The 19,429-nt window shown below is 40.2% G+C and overlaps 1 protein-coding gene across 31 annotated transcripts in view; it reads left to right on the forward strand.

Annotated features, from left to right (window-relative positions):
* LIMCH1 (LIM and calponin homology domains 1) overlaps positions 1-19,429 on the forward strand; it is a 353,514-nt gene that overhangs the window by 121,119 nt on the left and 212,966 nt on the right. The gene's annotated exons all lie outside the window — the stretch shown is intronic.

Raw genomic sequence — 19,429 nt, forward strand, 5'->3', positions numbered from 1 at the left:
AGATAATCATGATGGTGTGATCCCTCACCTAGAGCCAGACATCCTGGAATGCGAAGTCAAGTGGACCTTAGGAAGCATCACTACAAACAAAGCTAGTGGAGGTGATGGAATTCCAGCTGAGCTATTTCAAATCCTAAAAGATGATGCTGTGAAAGCGCTGCACTCAATATGCCAGCAGATTTGGAAAACTCAGCAGTGGCCACAGGACTGGAAAAGGTCCGTTTTCATTCCAATCCCAAAGAAGAGCAATGCCAAAGAATGTTCAAATTACCGCACAATTGCACTCATCTCACACGCTAGCAAAGTAATGCTCAAAATTCTTCAAGCCAGGCTTCAACAGTATGGGAACTGTGAACTTCCGTATGTTCAAGCTGGATTTAGAAAAGGCAGAGGAACCAGAGATCAAATTGCCAACATCTGTTGGATCATCAAAAAAGCAAGAGAGTTCCAGAAAAGCATCTATTTTTGCTCTATTGACTGTGCCAAAGCCTTTGATTGTGTGAATCACAACAAACTGTGGAAAATTATTCAATAGATGGAAAGACCAGACCATGCCTCTTGAGAAATCTGTATGCAGGTCGAGCAACAGTTAGAACTGGACAAGGAACAACAGACTGGTTCCAAATTGGGAAAGGAATATGTCACCCTGCTTACTTATATGCAGAGTACATCATACGAAATGCTGGGCTGGGTGAAGCACAAGCAGGAATCAAGATTGCTGGGAGAAATATCAATAATCTCAGATATGCAGTTAACACCACCCTTATGGCACAAAGCGAAGAAGAACTAAAGAACCTCTTGATGAAAGTGAAAGAGAATGAAAAAGTTGGCTTAAAACTCAACATTCGGAAAACTAAGATCATGGCATCTGGTCCCATTAAAAAGGTAAAGTGAAGTCGCTTAGTCATGTCTGACTCTTTGGGACCCCATGGACTGTAGCCTACCAAGCTTCTCTGTCCATGGGATTTTCCAGGCAAGAGTACTGGAGTGGGTTGCCATTTCCTTCTCCAGGTGATCTTCCCGACCCAGGGATCAAACCCAGGTCTCCCGCATTGCAAGCAGATGCTTTACCCTCTGAGCCACCAGGGAAGCTCCCATTACTTCATGTCAAATAGATGGGGAAACAATGGAAACAGTGACAGACTTTATTTTTGGGGGGCTCCTAAATCACTGCAGATGGTGACTGCAGCCATGAAATTAAAAGATGCTTGCTCCTTGGAAGAAAAGCTATGACCAAACCAGACAGCATATTAAAAAGCAGAGACATTACTTTGCCAACAAAGGTCCGTCTAGTCAAAGCTATGGTTTTTCCAGTAGTCATGTATGGATGTGAGAGTTGGACGGTGAAGAAAGCTGAGTGCTGAAGAACTGATGCTTTTGAACCGTGGTGTTGGAGAAGACTCTTGAGAGTCCCTTGGACTGCAAGGAGATCCAACCAGCCCACTCTAAAGGAAATCGGAATATTCTTTGGAAGGACTCATGCTGAACCTGAAATTTCAGTGCTTAGGCCACATGATGTGAAGAACTGACTCATTGGAAGGGAGACCCTGCTGCTGGGAAAGATTGAAGGCAGGAGGAGAAGGGGACGACAGAGGATGAGATGTATGGATGGCATCACCGACTCAATGGATATGAGTTTGAATAAACTCTGGGAGCTGGTGATGGATAGGGAGGCCTAGTGTACTGCAGTCCATTGGGTCACAAAGAGTCAGACATGACTGTATGACTGAACTGAACTTGAACAGCACTGAGATAAGTTCCAGGGTCCTTATTGTTGCCTGTAAGGCTATTAGCTTCCTATCTGTCCTCATCTTGTCACTTCACCACCTTATTACCTCCAAGGCAATGGCACCCCACTCCAGTACTCTTGCCTGGAAAATCCCATGGGCTAAGGAGCCTGGTAGGCTGCAGTCCATGGGGTTGCTGGGAGTCGGACACGACTGAGCGACTTCATTTTCACTTTCATGCATTGGAGAAGGAAATGGCACCCCACTCCAGTACTCTTGCCTGGAGAATCCCAGGGACGGGGGAGCCTGTTGGGCTGCCATCTATGGGGTTGCACAGAGTCGGACATGACTGAAGCAACTGAGCAGCAGCAGCAATAGAATTAGCAATAGCTTGACTTTTTCTTTACAGGGCACTTCATGCTCACACCCAACTTTGGGCCTTGAACTTAACGTTTCTCTCCTTTGGATGCTTTTCCCACAGAAATGAGCACTGCTCACTGCCTCCGTCTTAAAGTCTCTGATTATGTGTTGCCTTTCACTTTAAAATAAATCAAGTAACAGTCCATTTTTTGGCCACTTTTTAATCCCCTTATTTTGCTTTGTTTTTCTTCATAGCTCATGCTACTACCTGATACCGTATTACATGCTATATTGTCATCTGTCTACTAAGCAGTGCCATGAATTCAGGGAACACATCCCCAGAGTCGAGGCATAGAAGACGTGCTCTGTAAATAATTGTTCAGTGAATGAACCTACTCAGGAACACAGGGACAAAACATACAAGTATTAATGATAATTTAAGGTAAATTACATTTCAAACGCTACGTTTTTTTCATTAATGGTATTCACGTGCTCTCATACACATAATCTCATTTAATCCTTACTTGTAAAATCAGTGTTGTCATTTTCCTATTTTATAGTTAAGGAAATAGCTACAGTGCAGATGCATTCACCCCAAATCACATAGCTAGTTTGTGGTGGAGGTGGGAGTCAAGCCCATATTTTCTGATTATAAACCCTGTCTTAATTCATGGATTTGCTGTGCTGTGCTTAAGTGCTTAGTCTGACTCTTTGCAACCCCATGGACTGTAGCCCACCCGGCTTCTCTGTCCTTGGGGATTCTCCAGGTAAGAATACTGGAGTGGGTTGCCGTGCTCTCTTCCAGGGGATCTTCCCAACTCAGGGATTGAACCCAGGTCTCCTGCATTGTGGGCAGATTCTTTACCGGCTGAGCCACAGGGAAGCCCATGAATACTGGAGTGGGTAGCCTATTCCTACTCCAAGGGATCTTCCTGACCTAGGAATCGAACCAGGAGATCCTGCATTGCAGGTGGATTCTTTACCAGCTGAGCTACCAGGGAAGCCCTATTTCATGTATAAAAGACCGTAAGTGCTTTGGGAGTTGGAGATAAATTTGGTTTATTGAAGGATATGGGAGTTAGTGGGAAATTTTAGAGTATTTGTATCTTGAGATTTGAACATGGGATTATATATAGTTAAATAAAGATAAGGCATTCCAGACATGGTCATGGCACAAGTAATACAGGGGGCCGTGGATATGTGTGGTGAATACACAAGAGGAATAGATGTATGTTGCAGATTGAAGTTAGTGCTTGAGCTTTAGGCAGTAGGAAGCATGTAGAAATATTTGAATCAAGACTGCCACATGCAGAGCGATTTGCTGAGAAGAGGAGAGGAGATCAGAGAAAAGGGAGTGGGAACAAGGGTGTCGGTTGGAAGGACTTGCTCAGAAAGCAAGAGAGGCAATTCTTTGCTTAGAGGTAGGAAAAAAAGATGCCAAGGTTAGGGAAGATTCTGGGTGCTCCCAAGATTTGGGAGGGTGATCTTTTTTGTGTGTCTGCGGTTGCTAATCTTTCTAAAACAAGACATTGTTTTGAAAATAAAGGTTGAAAACTAATCAAGTCTGAAGGCTGGGGTTTTGAGTTGTTAGTAGAAATCTTGGAAGGGTCATGATGTAAAAAATAACAGAAATTGTAGAACAGCAACAGTTAGATCTTAACTCAGATTTAAAAGTACATTTTGAGCTTCTATCATGTGCTAGATCTAACTTCTTAATATGAAAGTGTTTCTGTTGCTTTTTATTGTTGTTGTTATTGTTGGTTTAGATTGTGCCAATCATGCTGTGGTGAACTTACACCATTATGCTCCATGACTTCAAGCAAGGTGAAGCTTTATTTTAGATGCTGACTTACTTCACACTGGTTTTTTAATAAATGTTCTAGGGCAGTCCTTGGTGGAAAGATCTGAGTGGAACAATGCTTAATATTTCAAAGTGACCACTTGAAAATCTATTTCTGCTTCTTAGTAATAGGATCCCTGAGGTTCCAGAATTTTTTTCAAACTGGTTCACTGGTTCTTGGAGGCCCCACTATCCCAGGTCTGTGGAACTGGCAAGGAATTTGATGTAATTGCTTTTGCACCTGGCATTTGATGGGGATTGTTTTGGAAATTACTTAGTCATATAACTAAGAAATATCTAGTGTTTATCCTCTTAGATATTGGACTTAATGGCCAAATGGCTTGACTTGACCCTGTCTATGGTTCAGAGCCATTTAATTGTTAAAATTCTTGACCACTGTTTTCCTCAATTAAATTACAAATTTAAAATGAAACGTGTTTCATATCTATATTTTGAAGGAGTCTGTGAGCTTTTTTAATGACTTACTGATTTCAGGCTTACGCTTTTGTTCTTGATATTTCCTTTAGCTCTGTGCACGCCCCTCCTTTCTTCTTACCTGTCTCAGCTCATCCCCAGTTTTGGGGGAAGTCTTTCCTTTTCAATACCGCACTCTCACTTAACCTTTGTTTCACTTCTCTGAACACCTGTATACAGTGCACTTGTTTTTCTTTCATTAATCTCACTATAAACTGGGTACATTATATAGTTTGTTTTTTAAATCCCTTTATGGTTTAAAACAATCTGCACAGAAAAGGCAGCTCTATGGGCAGGGAGTGCCTCATGCGTTCCCCCCACAGCCGTTTTTTTTCTGGAGAAGCAAGAAAAAAGACCTTTGTTGTTGTGCTTAAATATTAGCTCTTCTGCTTTTAAATTTTAGTAGCTTATTCAAATTTTCTAAAATACCAAGGAGTCCAATACAGTAAAGAACAAACAACTTCTGTGAAGGACTCATTGGTGCCACCATGCTATGCCTTACCAGTACCCTGGAAAGTCAGTTTCCTAATACACGTTCTACAGAACACTGATTCCGCTCCCTAGACTTTTCTTGACAAACAGTCTTGATAAACTTTGTAAACTTGATAAACTCTTGATAACTTGATAAATAGTTTAAGAAACACTATTTTATCTCCCACTGGAGGATCTCAGTGCACATTAGCGTATTATTGGCTCTGAGAAGCTTAAAGTTGAAAACAAAACAAAAACTCAGCATTCCCCAAACATACTTGACCATGCAGCCTTTTTTCCACATCATCTCTTAATTTCCTGGGGAACTAGGTGGACATACTTTGGGAAATGCTTAAGTATTTCCTCTCTTAGGTAGGCCAGAGGGTAAATGTGAAGGTCAATCCCCATGAAATAATAATTTAATCTCCCTAACACACAGTGTGGGAAACAAGTATTGTCTTTGCATTTTGATTCTTCCCAATGCCGTAAAATGACAACTCAGTAATTTGTGGTGTAAGTGGACTTTTTGTTTTAAATTGAGAGTGGGAAAAGGAGGTGTGTGGGCTGTCACGGTGTGTCCTTCTCAGGTCGGTCATTGTGTGCAGTGGCGTGTCCTGGTCCCATCACCATCAACATGCTGCATAATGGATGAGGCTGAAGGGAATGAGGCAGCAGGTGTTCTAGCAATTAAAAAAAAAGAAAGAACAGAGCTGTTGATTGTTGCCAACAGCACCAGTCCTCCCTTTCTTCCTTGTACAAACAACAGCTCTCTGTGTCAGTCAGTGGCAAAATGGCAACTGGTCTGCCTTGCTAGTTCTCCAGAGCAGTGTAGTCAACACTTGTATGGATAGTTTGTGTCCTTATATTAGAAGCAGAGTGTGGAGTGTATTTTCCCCTTTGTCTTCTAAAGTGTTGCTCCAATCTAGATAATTGTCCACAAATTTATTAAAAATTGTATCATGGAGGTAGTTATTAGCTATGCTATTAAATATTATTGTTGGTCCTCTTATAAGGGTGGAGGGGTTTCCCTGGTGGTTCAGCAATAAAGAATCTGCCTTCAGTGCAGGAGATGCAGGAGACTCAGGTTTGATCCCTGGGTCAGGAAGAGCCCCAGGAGGAGGAAACAACAACCTGCTCCAGTCTTCTTGCCTGGAAAATTCCATGGATAGAGGAGCCTGGCGGGCTACAGTCCATGGTGCTACAAAGAGTCAGACACAACTGAGCGACTGAGTATAGCACTAATAAGTGGGGCAAGGAAGTATGTCTGTAAATACAGGACTCAAGAGAGTACAGGCTTTCAAGAACCTGAGTATATTCCACAGCCAAGACATATTTAGGGCAAAGGTAAACTTTTTATATTTCATTTTAAATTGGGAAAGGCCTGTTCTTTGGATTATCATTACTGCTTCAATTTTTGGGAATTCAATCAATTCCTTTTGCTTTCTGATTGCCTACCTAGCCAGAAATCAGAAACAGCTCTCTAAAAGGACAATAGATTTATATCATCTTGGCATTGAACAGTTGTATCTTTCTGTAAGATGTTGACTGTTTATGAACAAGGGTGTGAGAAAGTTTAGAAACATTGATACAGTTATATGCTTTGCTTTCCATTGTTATTTGTTAATTTTCCAGTGTCATAGAAATAGTGATACATGTAGAACACCACATTTAAGTTAACAGCCTCATGATGTGTATGTGATGCAGAATGCGAGTTCACGGTGGTATTCAGGAGCCAGCTCATGTGGCTCAAGAGAGAAGATTGTGTTCATTTCCTCTTCACTCTGTGTTCAGTGACATCAACTGAGCTGGAAATCCACAAGGGTGGGAATGTTTACACCATGGAGATTGGCTCTTCTCTCCTCCCCATCTCCTGAGAACCAGTTGTTAAGCATTTAGTAGAATACCGTTGGTTCTAGGCCATCTCACAGGACGACTTAATTATAAGGAGTTTGAAACACACAACCAAGGGCTTTCCTAGAGCAGATTGCTTGGTCTAACAACAACACAGTTTCCTTTGCATGCCGTTTTCCCTTTTCCCCCTCTTTATTCACTTTTGATTAATGAAGTTTTTCAAGATGATGTGTGGGCAGAGGGTTCTGTTTTGTTTTGTTTTGGGTTAAATATGGATCTCACCTACTAGCTATATAACTAATACCCTTGTTTTTGCTATAAGTTACCTAGAGTGGTGCAGCAGTATTCTGTTTTCTTGTGGCTCTTTGTAACACCTGGAAGACAGGACTCCTTCTTTGTTGATGTGCAGTGTTTATGGAGGAAGCATTGTGTAAGGAGAGCTAAATATAGATTCTGAGCTGTATTCACTCCAGTAGAAACCAAGATGGCACTGCTCCCTCAGTGGGGTCAGCCTCCACATTGAAGTGTCAGTGAGGCCCAGCAATGAACACTGCTTTATTCGGCTGGGATTACCACTTGCCGTCTTCATCACAAAGCAGCCAAAAGAACAGATTTCCTGCCATAATACATTATTTGTAAGTTTAAAGAACCAGAGAAGATAGGTAGGGAAATATTTTGTTCTGAAATGCCTGATGGTCTCAAATGAAGCATCTTGTCTTCCTTCTAGTCCCAGTCACTCCCCATCAGTGAGTGTTTATTTTTTATCCCATAGAGGATCAGGTTGTATATAGGGCTCTTTCCAGCTAGATTCTTTGGCTATGTGTGATGATCTTTTAAATACAGAGATTAAAGTCCAGTGACATCATGGAGATTTCTCTGATTTCACCCCATGGTGTTGAATGAATTGACAATATGTGGGCAGACATTTGGGCATTTCTGTGGATTTGAGGGTTTATGTTCTTTTTCCACTTTTTGAGGAAGAAGCACATTGAAGAGAAGAGATTACATAGGCAGTAGGAAGTTAGATCTTTATTGACAGCTCAATGGACACAGGCATATTTGGGCAGCGTAGCCTTCTGTTTAGGAATGTGGGTTGGGAACCTGATTGCCCAGCTTAGAGTCCTGACTCTGCCACCTACTGTGTGAAATTAGGCCAGTTCTTCATGGTCTATACTTGAATTTCTCCATCTGGAAAACGGAGATAATAATAATACTTCTATTGGGGCCTCTGATAGCCCATTGAACATCTTTGTATAAACTCAGAAAGATATCACGGGTGGACTCTTTGAGCTTGAGTACAGACAGTGGCTTTATATGAATTAGGAAAACAGGACTCATTGGAAAAGCCTCTGATGCTGGGAGGGATTGGGGGCAGGAGGAGAAGGGGATGACAGAAGATGAGATGGCTGGATGGCATCACTGACTCGATGGACCTGAGTCTGAGTGAACTCCGGGAGTTGGTGATGGACAGGGAGGCCTGGCGTGCTGCGATTCATGGGGTCACAAAGAATCGGACACGACTGAGCGACTGAATTGAACTGACTGAACTGATGCATTAGGCATGTGTGGATCTCAGCCACCACTGTTGTTGTTGTTGTTGAACTACAGTTATTTACAACAGTGTGTTAGTCTCAGGTGTACAGCAAAGTGATTCAGTTACACATATCTATATTTTCTGATTCTTTTCCATTACAGGTTATTACGAGATGTCGACTACAGTTCTTGTGCTATACAGTAAATCCTTGTTTATCTATTTTCCATGTAGTGGTGTGTGTCTGTTAACCCCATGCTCCTAATTTATTCCTTCTCCACCTTACCACCTTTGGTAACCATAAGTTTGTTATCTAGTTCTGCAAGTCTGTTTCTGTTTTGTAAATAAGTCCATTTGCATTATTTTTTAGATTCCATGTGTAAATGACACCATATGATATTTGTCTCTTCTCTATTTGGCTTACTTCACTCAGTACAATAATCTCTAGGTCCATCCATGTTACTACAAATGGCAGTATTTCATTCTCTGATGGATGAGTAATAGTCCAGTGTGTGTGTGTGTGTGTGTGTGTGTGTGGCATCTTCCTTATCCACTCCTCCGTCAGTGGATGTTTAGTTTGCTTCCACGTCTTGGCTGTTGTGAACAGTGCTTCTGTGAACATTAGGGAGCACATATCTCTTGCGGTTAGCGTGTTCCTCTTTTCTGGATGTATGCCTAGGAGTAGGATTGCTGGATCATATGGTAACTCGATTTTTTGTTTTCTTCAGGAACTCTGTGCTGTTTTTCATGGTGCCAGCCACCATTTTAATAAGTAGACCTGAGGAATATTGTTAAATAGGGGTGTATTTCTGTTATATTTGAATGAAAATACCACCTTTTACAAGTGGTATTTTCTGACTACAAAGACTTTTCTGAGTTGAACAAAATGGAAAGCGGCTTTTGTTTTTAACAAAAGAAAAACAGAGAGAGAGATTGAGCCACTCTGGAGGTCAACATCTATATCCCCAGTCCTCCCTTTAAAATCTTTGTAATTGTAAAGTATAACACAATTACAGAAAACCACATGAATTCATGGCTTAGTTTGTTATTAAAGTGGACGGTCTTGGAATCACTGTATCAAGAAGTAGAGTTTTGTCACCCTGGAAGCCCCTCCTGGACTCCCTCCCATTGGTAATTTCTTCTTTCCTTCTGAAAGTCACTTTCTCATCTTATTCTTCCTTGCTTTTTAAAAAAATAGTTGTGTTGCCCAGGTCATGCCAGCTTTTAAAAGGACAGACTGTTTGAAATGTGATCATCCTGTCTGCGTAATGAGCATTTCACCATGTTTTATTTTCCTTTGGTAATCGAATAACTTGTTTGGGTGAATTCTTATAGTTTTCTAACTTGACTTTGATGTGTTTTAAAATACCAAGTACTGTTGAAACACAACAGCTTTGTGGTTACTTTGGATTCTTAGCTAAAAATTATTCAGTTATTAGAATATCAAGTGGTGAAATTGATCAGTTCTTCAGACAGCTCTACAACTGTCACAGGACTATGTGTACTTGGCAGAGCCTATAGTTCCATTCTTTGCCCCAAATCAGGAAGCCCAGGGGTTTGACCCCTCTTCCTTGCCATCCTCAGTACGAATGTCATGTTGATTTGAAGACTGGCAAGAACCATTTCTGAGTAGTGAGCAGACGAGGCCGTGGATCGGGCAGAAGTGACTGATAGTGAACTGATAAGTGACTGTCATCAGTGAAAACAAATATGAAAAAGTGTTCCAAGTAACAAATGAGGAGGTACCAGATAGGTTTTTGACTTGAGTACTTTCCTTGGACTGCTGAATGGCTTTCAGCCCTAGCTCCAGATAACATTTTATTATGAATATTTTGAAACATGAGAGAGAGAGGGAAAGGAAGGAAAGAAGGAAGGAAGGAGAGTTGTTTGGTTAAAGAGACCATATACCCACTACCCAGTTCCATAATTGTTAACATTTTCTATATTTACTCCTTTTTTATAATTTTATAATTTATCTATTCATTTATTTTTGGTTGCATTGGGTCTTTGTTACTGCGCGGTCTTTCTCTAGCTGTGGCAAGCAGGGGCTGCTCTCTAGTTGCGGAGTGCAAGCTTCTCGCTGCAGTGGTTTCCCTTGTTACAAAGCATGAGCTCTAGGGTGTGCAGGCTTCAGTAGATGTGGGACACGGGCTCAGTTACGCTGCAGCATGCGGGATCTTCCTGGACCAGGGATGGGACCATCTGTGACCCCTGAGTTGGCAGGTGGATTCTTAACCTGTGGACCACCAGGGAAGTCCTATATTTACTTCTCACACACACACAGTTCACACATCCTCCTAGTATTTTTTCAACCTTTTCAAAATAAATTGCAGACATCAGACCCCTTTCCCCCTAAATTCTTTACTGTGCCTCTCCAAGGTATAAGAATGTTCTACAGAACCAACATGCCGTTGTCACTCTTAATCATGTGAAATAATGCCAAACGACTAATATATATTCAGATTTCCCCAATAGTGCCCAAAATATCACCTACAAATCTTTTTTTAAACTAGAATTTCAGTTGGTTGTCATATTTCTTCAGTCTCAACTCTCCCCTCTTCTTCGAGACATTGACTTTTTGAGGGTCGGTTTTCTTATCTAATGTGTCATTTTTTCTGGATTTGCCCAGTTGTTTCCTCACGATCTCATTTAATCCAATGGTGTGTGTAAGAGTCGGTCACATTGTGGGACCGACACAAAATCCCACATTGTGGGATTTTGTACCCAGCACTCACAAACCCAGATCCATCTGTGAAACAGCAAGTCTGCCTCAACCATACTCAACTTTCTCTTGAGCAGGATTTCTGAACAAAAATTGCAACCACCTAGTTTAGGCTCTCCAGCATGGATTCTTTTCTCTTCCCTTAGGGGGAAAAAATGTACCAGAACTTCCAGTCAGTAGTAAATGTCCTATTAGATGGTTTCTAATCATGATTTCTAAGTTCTAACGGCTGTGTAAAGCACATTTCTACAAGTCTTTTAAAGATGATGGAGCAAGCTCAGAGAAATGGAGCCATGTGCCCAGTGTCACATAGCTCCAGAATGTCAGACCCGAATTTTAGACCCAGACCTTCCCTGGTAGCTCAGACAGTAAAGAATCTGCCTGCATTTTTACCTGGAGAATTCAGTGGACAGAGGAGCCTGATGGGCTACAGTCCACAGGGACGCAAAGAGTCAGACACAACTGAGCAACTGATTCAATACTTGCCTAACACAGATTTGCTGAGGACTAGATGGCAGTTCCATATACAGATCTGTAAAAATTAGTCAATATTGAAGTGTTTATTTAAGGAGCACCTTGATACCCAGGTAAAAACCACCCTGTGGCTGAAGCTTATCTCTTGAAATGGAAACAACACAGATAGCCCAGAAGCACTCCACTTGCCCATATTTTTTCAGGACTCTTTCTTTGCTCTCATATCAATTGCTAATCCTTTCTGTTGTGTTAAAGCACCTGGGTTTTTTATCTTCCTTTGCAGTATCTGTTCTGTTTGCTTGGAAGGTAAGAACAGCCTGAGGATGTGCAGAGACACTCACTGCTAAACCCACTCACGCGTTCCTGGACTGACCCATTTTCTGTGTTGATAGCGCACAATGGTGATATTGGACGATTTAATGCTCCCAGAGTGCTTTGGAGCATTTCTTGTATTCTTAATTAGATTTTTTTAGTGGAGTCTGTCAATCTGTGGCTATAAACAGTGCCTTCTGGGTTTCTGATGACACGATGAAAATATAAATGGATTCTACAGATTGCATTTTATTATGCTCAACATTAAACACTCAGAGCTAGTGCTGGAGAGGATCACAGTCTGATAATGTTGATTAAATAACCTCAGGCCTGGACTTCTGTGCTGTTTTGTTGCCAACCCAAGCAGAATAGATGTCAGGCACTATTGTTATTAAAGAGAGTGTAGCAATCATTGTCATTAGAATATATGCCTTCAGAAGGCAGTGGTGTGGGGTAGTGAAGCCCTGGCCTGGGTGAAGGGAGGTATGGTTCTAGTTTCATCCTTACTGATAGCTAGCTTATGACCTTGAGCAAGTCATTCAATTTGCAGGACATTATTTTTTCTCATCTTTAAAATGAAGAACTTATATATATAACTTGGACTTATTCTGGTGTAGTGAAAAGGGACATGGGGTTGATCTATAAGAAGATTTCTGGGTGCTGTGTGGGAAGGCTAGAAAGGAAGCTGATGTTTGTTTGCTGAGAGGTGATGGAGGCTTACACTAGTGTGTAGTGTAGAGATGGAGGGTAAAGGATAGATCTCAAGTGCATTTTGGAGAGAGGAACATTGCTCTTCTTGATGGTTTGAATGCGTCTGTAAGTTCCTGGTGATGGGAAATGGTGGTGCTATTCATTGATATATAGGAAACCAGAGGTGGAACAGGTTGGATCAGAGGACAGATGTCATGAATTTTGTTTTGATCTTGTTAAGTGTGAAATATTTATTAGGTACCCAAGTGGATATGTTAAGTAAGAAATTGGATGTTCGATTCTGAGCTTCAGAGGAGAAGGGTGAATGCTACACATAAAAACGTGTTAATTATCATATGGAAGATGCTTAAAGGCAAGATATTTAAGCTCATAAAAGTGAAAGAGTTACCATATGTGAGATATTTAAAGACCTGGGGCTGCCCAGGGAAAAGAAGCTTGTGGCCATAGAGAGAACAAAGGAAAGGTGAAGAAAGGAGAAAAAGAACCATGTGTACACTTAGGAAATGAATGAAGCAGAATGACTTAAGGCAACAGAGAAAGGAATGTTTGTTGAAAGAGTCAGGAGGAAAATCAGGAGTATCTGGTAGTGGGGAGTCCTAGGAGAGGCAAGTGATCTCAAGAGGAAGGAATGGTTGACTGCCATGATGCTGAGACCTTGATTCAGATCAGAGGAGACAATGTCTGTTGGATTAGACGGTATGGTGATAGAATTTAAGAGGAGAGCCAGTAAAGCATGGCATTATTTAAGATCAGGGAGGAAAGATCTGCAAAAAAGCATTGGAAAGAGAGAAATCATAAATGAGATCTATGGTAATTCTAATATTGTGGCCAATATTGACAGTGAAGGTTCTTGAGCTCTCTTTATGGATTTGGCACTGTGGGAAGGGTTTGGCATACACTCATTTATTTACTCTTACGTAATTCATTTACTCTTCATGCATTTGGAGGAGGGATGATTATCACTTTGTAGGTAGGGAAGCTGAGGGTTGGTGGAAGTTCATTAATCTGCTTATGATTTAGCTTGTGGAGCTCAGTTAAATTTGCAGGTCTCCTCTCTTCACCCTTTAAGAATTCTCAGTGAATTCAAAGAGGACAGGTGGGTGAGCTATGAGGACAAGAGTAATAGGAACAGGATACTCGTGTAGGGGTTTGGACAGTGAAAGGAAGGGGAAAAATGAAGCTGCATTAAATTGGGTGTTTTAGGAAAATTGGGAAATCATTTTGCTATTAGCACAGAGATGAAAGATGCTGTGGACTAAGGGGTAAAGTTGAGATAAAGGTAGTACCTATGGATAGGAAAAAAGGGGATTCAGATCTTTCACAGAGGAAAGAAAAAGTGTATTAGTTTCTTTTGAGAGGGCAGAAAAAGATGAAATGATATGAATAGATATGGTCTATAAAGGAATGTTGCGGGGGGGAGATGGTGGTCCTAAAGGAAAGTCTGGCTAGATGGTCTTAACCTCACTGTGATTCAACAAACAAGGTCATGAGCTATAAAGTGCAGGTGGGAGAGTCCACAAGGAGGTCACTGTTGTACTGTCTCTTTAGGAATGGGGAACTAGTGGGAACTAGTGGGAAACAGGGAGACTGCTTGCCAGAGTCCCTTTCCCTCCCCCCATCTTCTCGGATGTCTTTGTTGTTTCAGGTTCAAGTGCAACCCATAGTTCTGACATGCAAGGCCTTTACCACCTGGGCTATGTCTATGGTAGCACCTTACCTCCTACCACCCTCCCCTCCCTACTTTCCTCCACCTGGTCTCAGCCCTCAGGACTTTTCCTCTTTGTTCAAATAAACCTTTGTGCAGGTCTTTGTGTTTGCCTGGGATGCCCTATTCATCTCCTTCCTCTGAGAGATCCTTTCTCCTGCATTGGGACCTTCTCACATGCCAGCTCCTAAAAGGCTTTCCTTGACTGTCTCAGGCAGACAGAGGTCCTCTCTTTACTCAGACGCTGTACAGAATCAGCTGTGTGTAGGAGTGTGAACTCTGCAGTCACACTATCTGAGGTTAAATCTTGGCTCTGCTAGTTACTAATTTTGTGTCCTTGGCCAAGTTACTTAACCTCTCTGTGTCTAGGTTTCCTTGACTTTAAGATGGAAGTGATAATCATCAGATCTACCTCATAGGGCTATTATAAGGATTAAATAAATTCATTTGTGGCATACATTTAGAACAGAGAGAGCCTAAGGAAATTGCTATTTGAATGTGAACTATTAGTGTCCATAAATTAATAAATAATTTTCTTTAGTTGTACAGTTTATGTTAATTGCTTGCTCCATGCTCTTGCCCATATTTTCCCTCTAATACCAACTACTGTTTTGTAATGCTTTATCTTTCCTTGTGGACTGTGGATTCTTACTGAGTAGGGTCCAAATCTTGTTGCTTTGATCTCACTCTCACCTCTTATACTGTCTAGCCTGAGGTAGGTATTTGGTAGATGATTGTCAGTTGATTGCTAATTCTGACTGAGATTAGAATGACTTAAGATGGTTTACAAAGAGTTTTCATAGGATTTTGATTTGATTTTTCTAGCAACCCTATTAAGGTAACAGAAATAGCAGTGGATTTATTTCTCAGTAAATGTGAAAAATAAGAGCAATTCTATTCTGCTTTATTTTTTTAGGTTTAAAATGAGATACTCTTTTTGTTAAATATGTCAAATATTCTCAGAATGGAAGTGAGCATAATGAACTGCAAATAATCTCCAGTGAATTAAAGAGATGTGATTTTCATTTACCTTTGGTAGGAGGAAATCAAACCTGTTTTTGTACAATAAGATAAAATGTCCCTGTCTTCCAAAGATTAAGTCCAAATATAGTAAATTTTTTATTTTTCTCCCATTTCTTGAATTCAGGCACCATTACTTTGCCAGCCAGTAGAATCTCTTCTTAAGATTACCATAGTAGGGTTTTCAGCATTTATTTAAAATCAGACCTTTATTAGTGGACTACAATTTATTAGTGGACTACAGTTTGTCCACCAGATTGCTTTCAAAAATCCCGAGTATTTAATATTTTGGAAATACAATTTGTATAAATGGTAATGATCAAGATGAAAGACTGATTCTCAGCAGTCTTTGACTGTTCGTGGCAACTGCTTAAAAACGATGGAAACAAAGTAATTAACAAAATATGGCTTTATGACATATAGTGTGTTAAATTATAAACACATCATAAAAATGTTACTATAAAATCATGTGGTTTTCTGTATCAGACTGTTTATTTTGAACTCCTCCAAATTTTAATTATTTGAATGGTTTAGAGCATTGACATGGACAAACTCAGAGATGTAATTACCTTTTAGTTATATGGGAAAGAAATTGAGTACAGATGAGCTTATTACCAGTAGTTACTTGCATAAAATAGTATGCTGATATGTTACGACATCCTCTTGCTTCTGCTTTTGGTTTGATTGTTAAGGTAGAAGACAGTGATTCTTATCCTCTAAAACTATCAAGGTTTTGGTATGTTATCCATTCATAGACTATTTCAGTCTGACAAAGCATGTCCATCCAACAAATGTTTTGATTAGTGATGAAAGTGAGTTAATTCTAAACCATAAAGTAGGAAAAAATCTGGCATTGGGTTCTCCTGAAAGGCTTACCAGGCATAGCTGGTGATGTAATTGCCATCATAAGTACTTCTGAGGACCCCCATGAATGAAGGAGATGTATGCAAGTTCAGGATATCCACCCTTAAAATAATGGTGGTGTTCAATAGCTTCGTCCATGCTCCCTTTTTAGGGTTTATCTCCCCTTTGTTTTCATGTTGAATACCTTCAGAGAAACTTTGGCTTTTCCTGTGAGTAAGATGGGGAAATACCTTCAGAGAACTATAGAAACTTTGGCTTTTCCTGTGGGTAAGGTGGGGAAATATGGACTACTGACATGACCTAACTTCACAGGATTACCCTGGCTGCTGGGTTGAGAATAGATGGAAAAAGGCAAGGGTGGAAGCAGTGAGCCAATTAAGACTCTCATCTGGGTGTAAGATGATGATGGCTCAGAGTAAGGTGGTAGATGTGGTTGGATTCTGGCTAAATTCTGAAGAATGAATCAACAGGGTTTGTTACTGGGTATGATTGGGTATGAAAGATTGGGGTCACATATGACTAAGCTGAACAACTGCAAGGGTAGAGTTGCAAGGACTAATTAGTAGGTAGGTGAGGATCAGCAAGGTGTGAAGAGCAAGATTTGGTGGGGTGTTAAAGTGCTGTTGACACTGCATGCTCCTCTTCCCCTCTTAGCCCCTGAGTGCTTCTGAGCCTGGGCTGTCTTCCCACCCACTACATATCCCAGATCTCCATCTTTTTAAGGGCTCTGTTAATCTTCCCATACTGTTATGTGTCCTTGGAGAGTGATCACAGGCTGATGGCTTGGCCAGTGCCTTGTCTGGAAGGTTACTGAGAGTCCCCTGTCATTCAGGGTCCAGGTAGGGACATAAGTGAAGAGTTTGGCAGTCACTTTTCATTTCCCCTGCTCATGGTCTGTTGGTAATGGTGGCTGATTCTTGGTAGTTATTTTGCTTTAAAAAAAAAAAAGCAATGGCTTATGCTATTACAAAGAGAATGGTAATTAATAGTCTTTATTGTTAAAATATGCAATGTGTTACATTGTAAATACATCATAAAGATGTTGCTAAGATAGGTCATTGAGACAGGTCATCCAAAATCCTGATTCCAATGAGATGTCCTCCATTTCTGAGTATGAACTTTGGACTTACTTAATATACAAGGTCATGGCTTTGTAAAAATTACTTTACATATGAGTCACATGGGGATGTTTTTTAAATGCTTGTTCTAAGTAGGTCTTGGAGACAGTGGAAGAACTGAGAGCCGGTATTCTAACATTAATTCCAAACGAAGATGCTGCTGTCCCCACTGGTCTCAGGACCAGACTTTTCAGTGGCACAGTCCTTGCTGAATTTCTGGAGTCTATTCAGCTGTTGACCCTCCTAACAAAGGTCCAGGTGCCCCTACACTAAATAACCTGGACTTGGAAGAATGGATGGCATTTGGACCAGTGGAGAGCAGTGTCAAGGTTATACGGGGACCTAATGGACACAGGAGATGGGGGAAGGAGGCAGAGGAGGAGGAACAGAGGTGGAAATGAGCACCTTCCTCCAAATGCATGGTGCCTACTCTTCTACAATTAGGAGTCTAGGAAATTGAATTTACTCAGACTACATCTTGATTAGCAGGCCGACTTTAGACTGTTAAACCAACTCTACTTGAAATTTTTTAGTGGCTATGCATCACATGCAAAATAATTTTAAGTAGTACCTAGGAATTTTTAGATGGGTTATGAGCCACCCATACTGGAAAGTATTATTTCCTTTTCACTTGTCTCCAAGAGTGTATATAGAGTTGCATTACTTCTTTCTTCAGTATTTGCTGTAATTTACCAGTTAAGCCTTCTGGACTTGGCATTTTTGTTTGGGAGGGTTATTATTATTATTGTTATTTTTGGACTGGTCTAGGGTTGTTTATGTCAAAGAATGTGTTTATTCAATTCATCTAAGTTGGTGAACTTATTGGCACAGATTTATAATATTTCCTAGGTATCCTTTTAGCGTCTATAGAATCTGTAATGATATCATGTCATTCCTGATGTTGGTAATTTGTGTCTTTCTTTTTTGGCGAAATACCAAAGGTGATTAATTTTATTAGCTAAAGGTTTATCAATTTTATTGATCTCAAATAACCAACTTTTTATTTCACTTATTTTTTTCCTCTATTACTTTTTGGTTTTCTACTTGATTGATTTCAACTTTGATAGAATTTTTCCTTTTTTCTACTTAATTTGGGCTCAATTTTCATGAGATAGGAGCAGAAGTCAATGATTTGAGATCTTTTTAAAAATATATTTTCCCCATATACTGCCTTAGTCTTTCCATACATTTTTTATTTTGCCATATTCTTTCACTACAAAATACATTCTAATTTTTTTTCTTCTTTGAACAATGGGTTGTTTAGAATTGTATTACTTAGTTTAAAATTTTGGGGTTAGAGATATTTGTTGTTAATGTCTAATTAATTCATTTTAAGTTGTGGGGAATTGTTTTCTGACACCAACATTTGGTCTACTTCAGTAAATGTTTATTGTGAACTTAAAAGGAATAATGTTTATTCTGCTGTTGTAGGGTGGAATATTTTAGAAATGTCAATTAAGTCAATTTCGTTGATAGTGTTTTTTAAGTCTTCTATATCCTTATTGATTTTCTGTCTTCTTCTTCTATCAATTATTGAAGAGAGATATTAAATCTCTGACTCTAGTTGTGACTTTATTTGTTTCTCCTTGTAGATCTGATTTGGTTTGTGTCTATATTGAAGCTTTTTTTAATGGGGATGACCCAGAAAGTTGTTATGGGGAGGGAGGTGGGAGGGGGGTTCATGTTTGGGAATGCATGTAAGAATTAAAGATTTTAAAATTTAAAAAATAAAAAACTAAAATTAAAAAAAAAAAAAGAATTTGGTATAAAAATGTTTAGAATTATCTCTCTGATTACCTAAACATTTTGTCCCTATAAAGTGACTTTCTCTGCTCTGGTATTATTCTTTATTCTGTTGTTATTTAGTTGCTAAGTTGTGTCTGACTCCTTGTGACCCCATGGACTGGAGTCCACCAGGCTCCTCTGTCCATAGGATTTCCCAGGCAAGAATACTGGAGTGGGTTGCCATTTCCTTCACCAGGGGATCTTCCTGACCCAGGGATCGAACCTGTGTCTCCTGCATTGGCGGGTGGACTCTTTAACCTCTGAGCCACCAGGGAAGCCCATTCTTTGTTTTAGAGGTTGATATAACCACTATTGCTTTCTTTTGATTAGTGTTAGCATGGTATATCTTATTCTATCCCTATTTTTAACCTATTCATGTCTTTCTATTTCAAGTGTGTTACTTGTCGGCATCACATAGTTGGGTCTTGCTTTATTAATGCAATCTTTCTTTTACTTGAGGGTGT

The sequence above is a fragment of the Ovis canadensis genome, chromosome 6, assembly GCF_042477335.2.
Source record: "Ovis canadensis isolate MfBH-ARS-UI-01 breed Bighorn chromosome 6, ARS-UI_OviCan_v2, whole genome shotgun sequence".
Taxonomy (NCBI): Eukaryota; Metazoa; Chordata; class Mammalia; order Artiodactyla; family Bovidae; genus Ovis; species Ovis canadensis.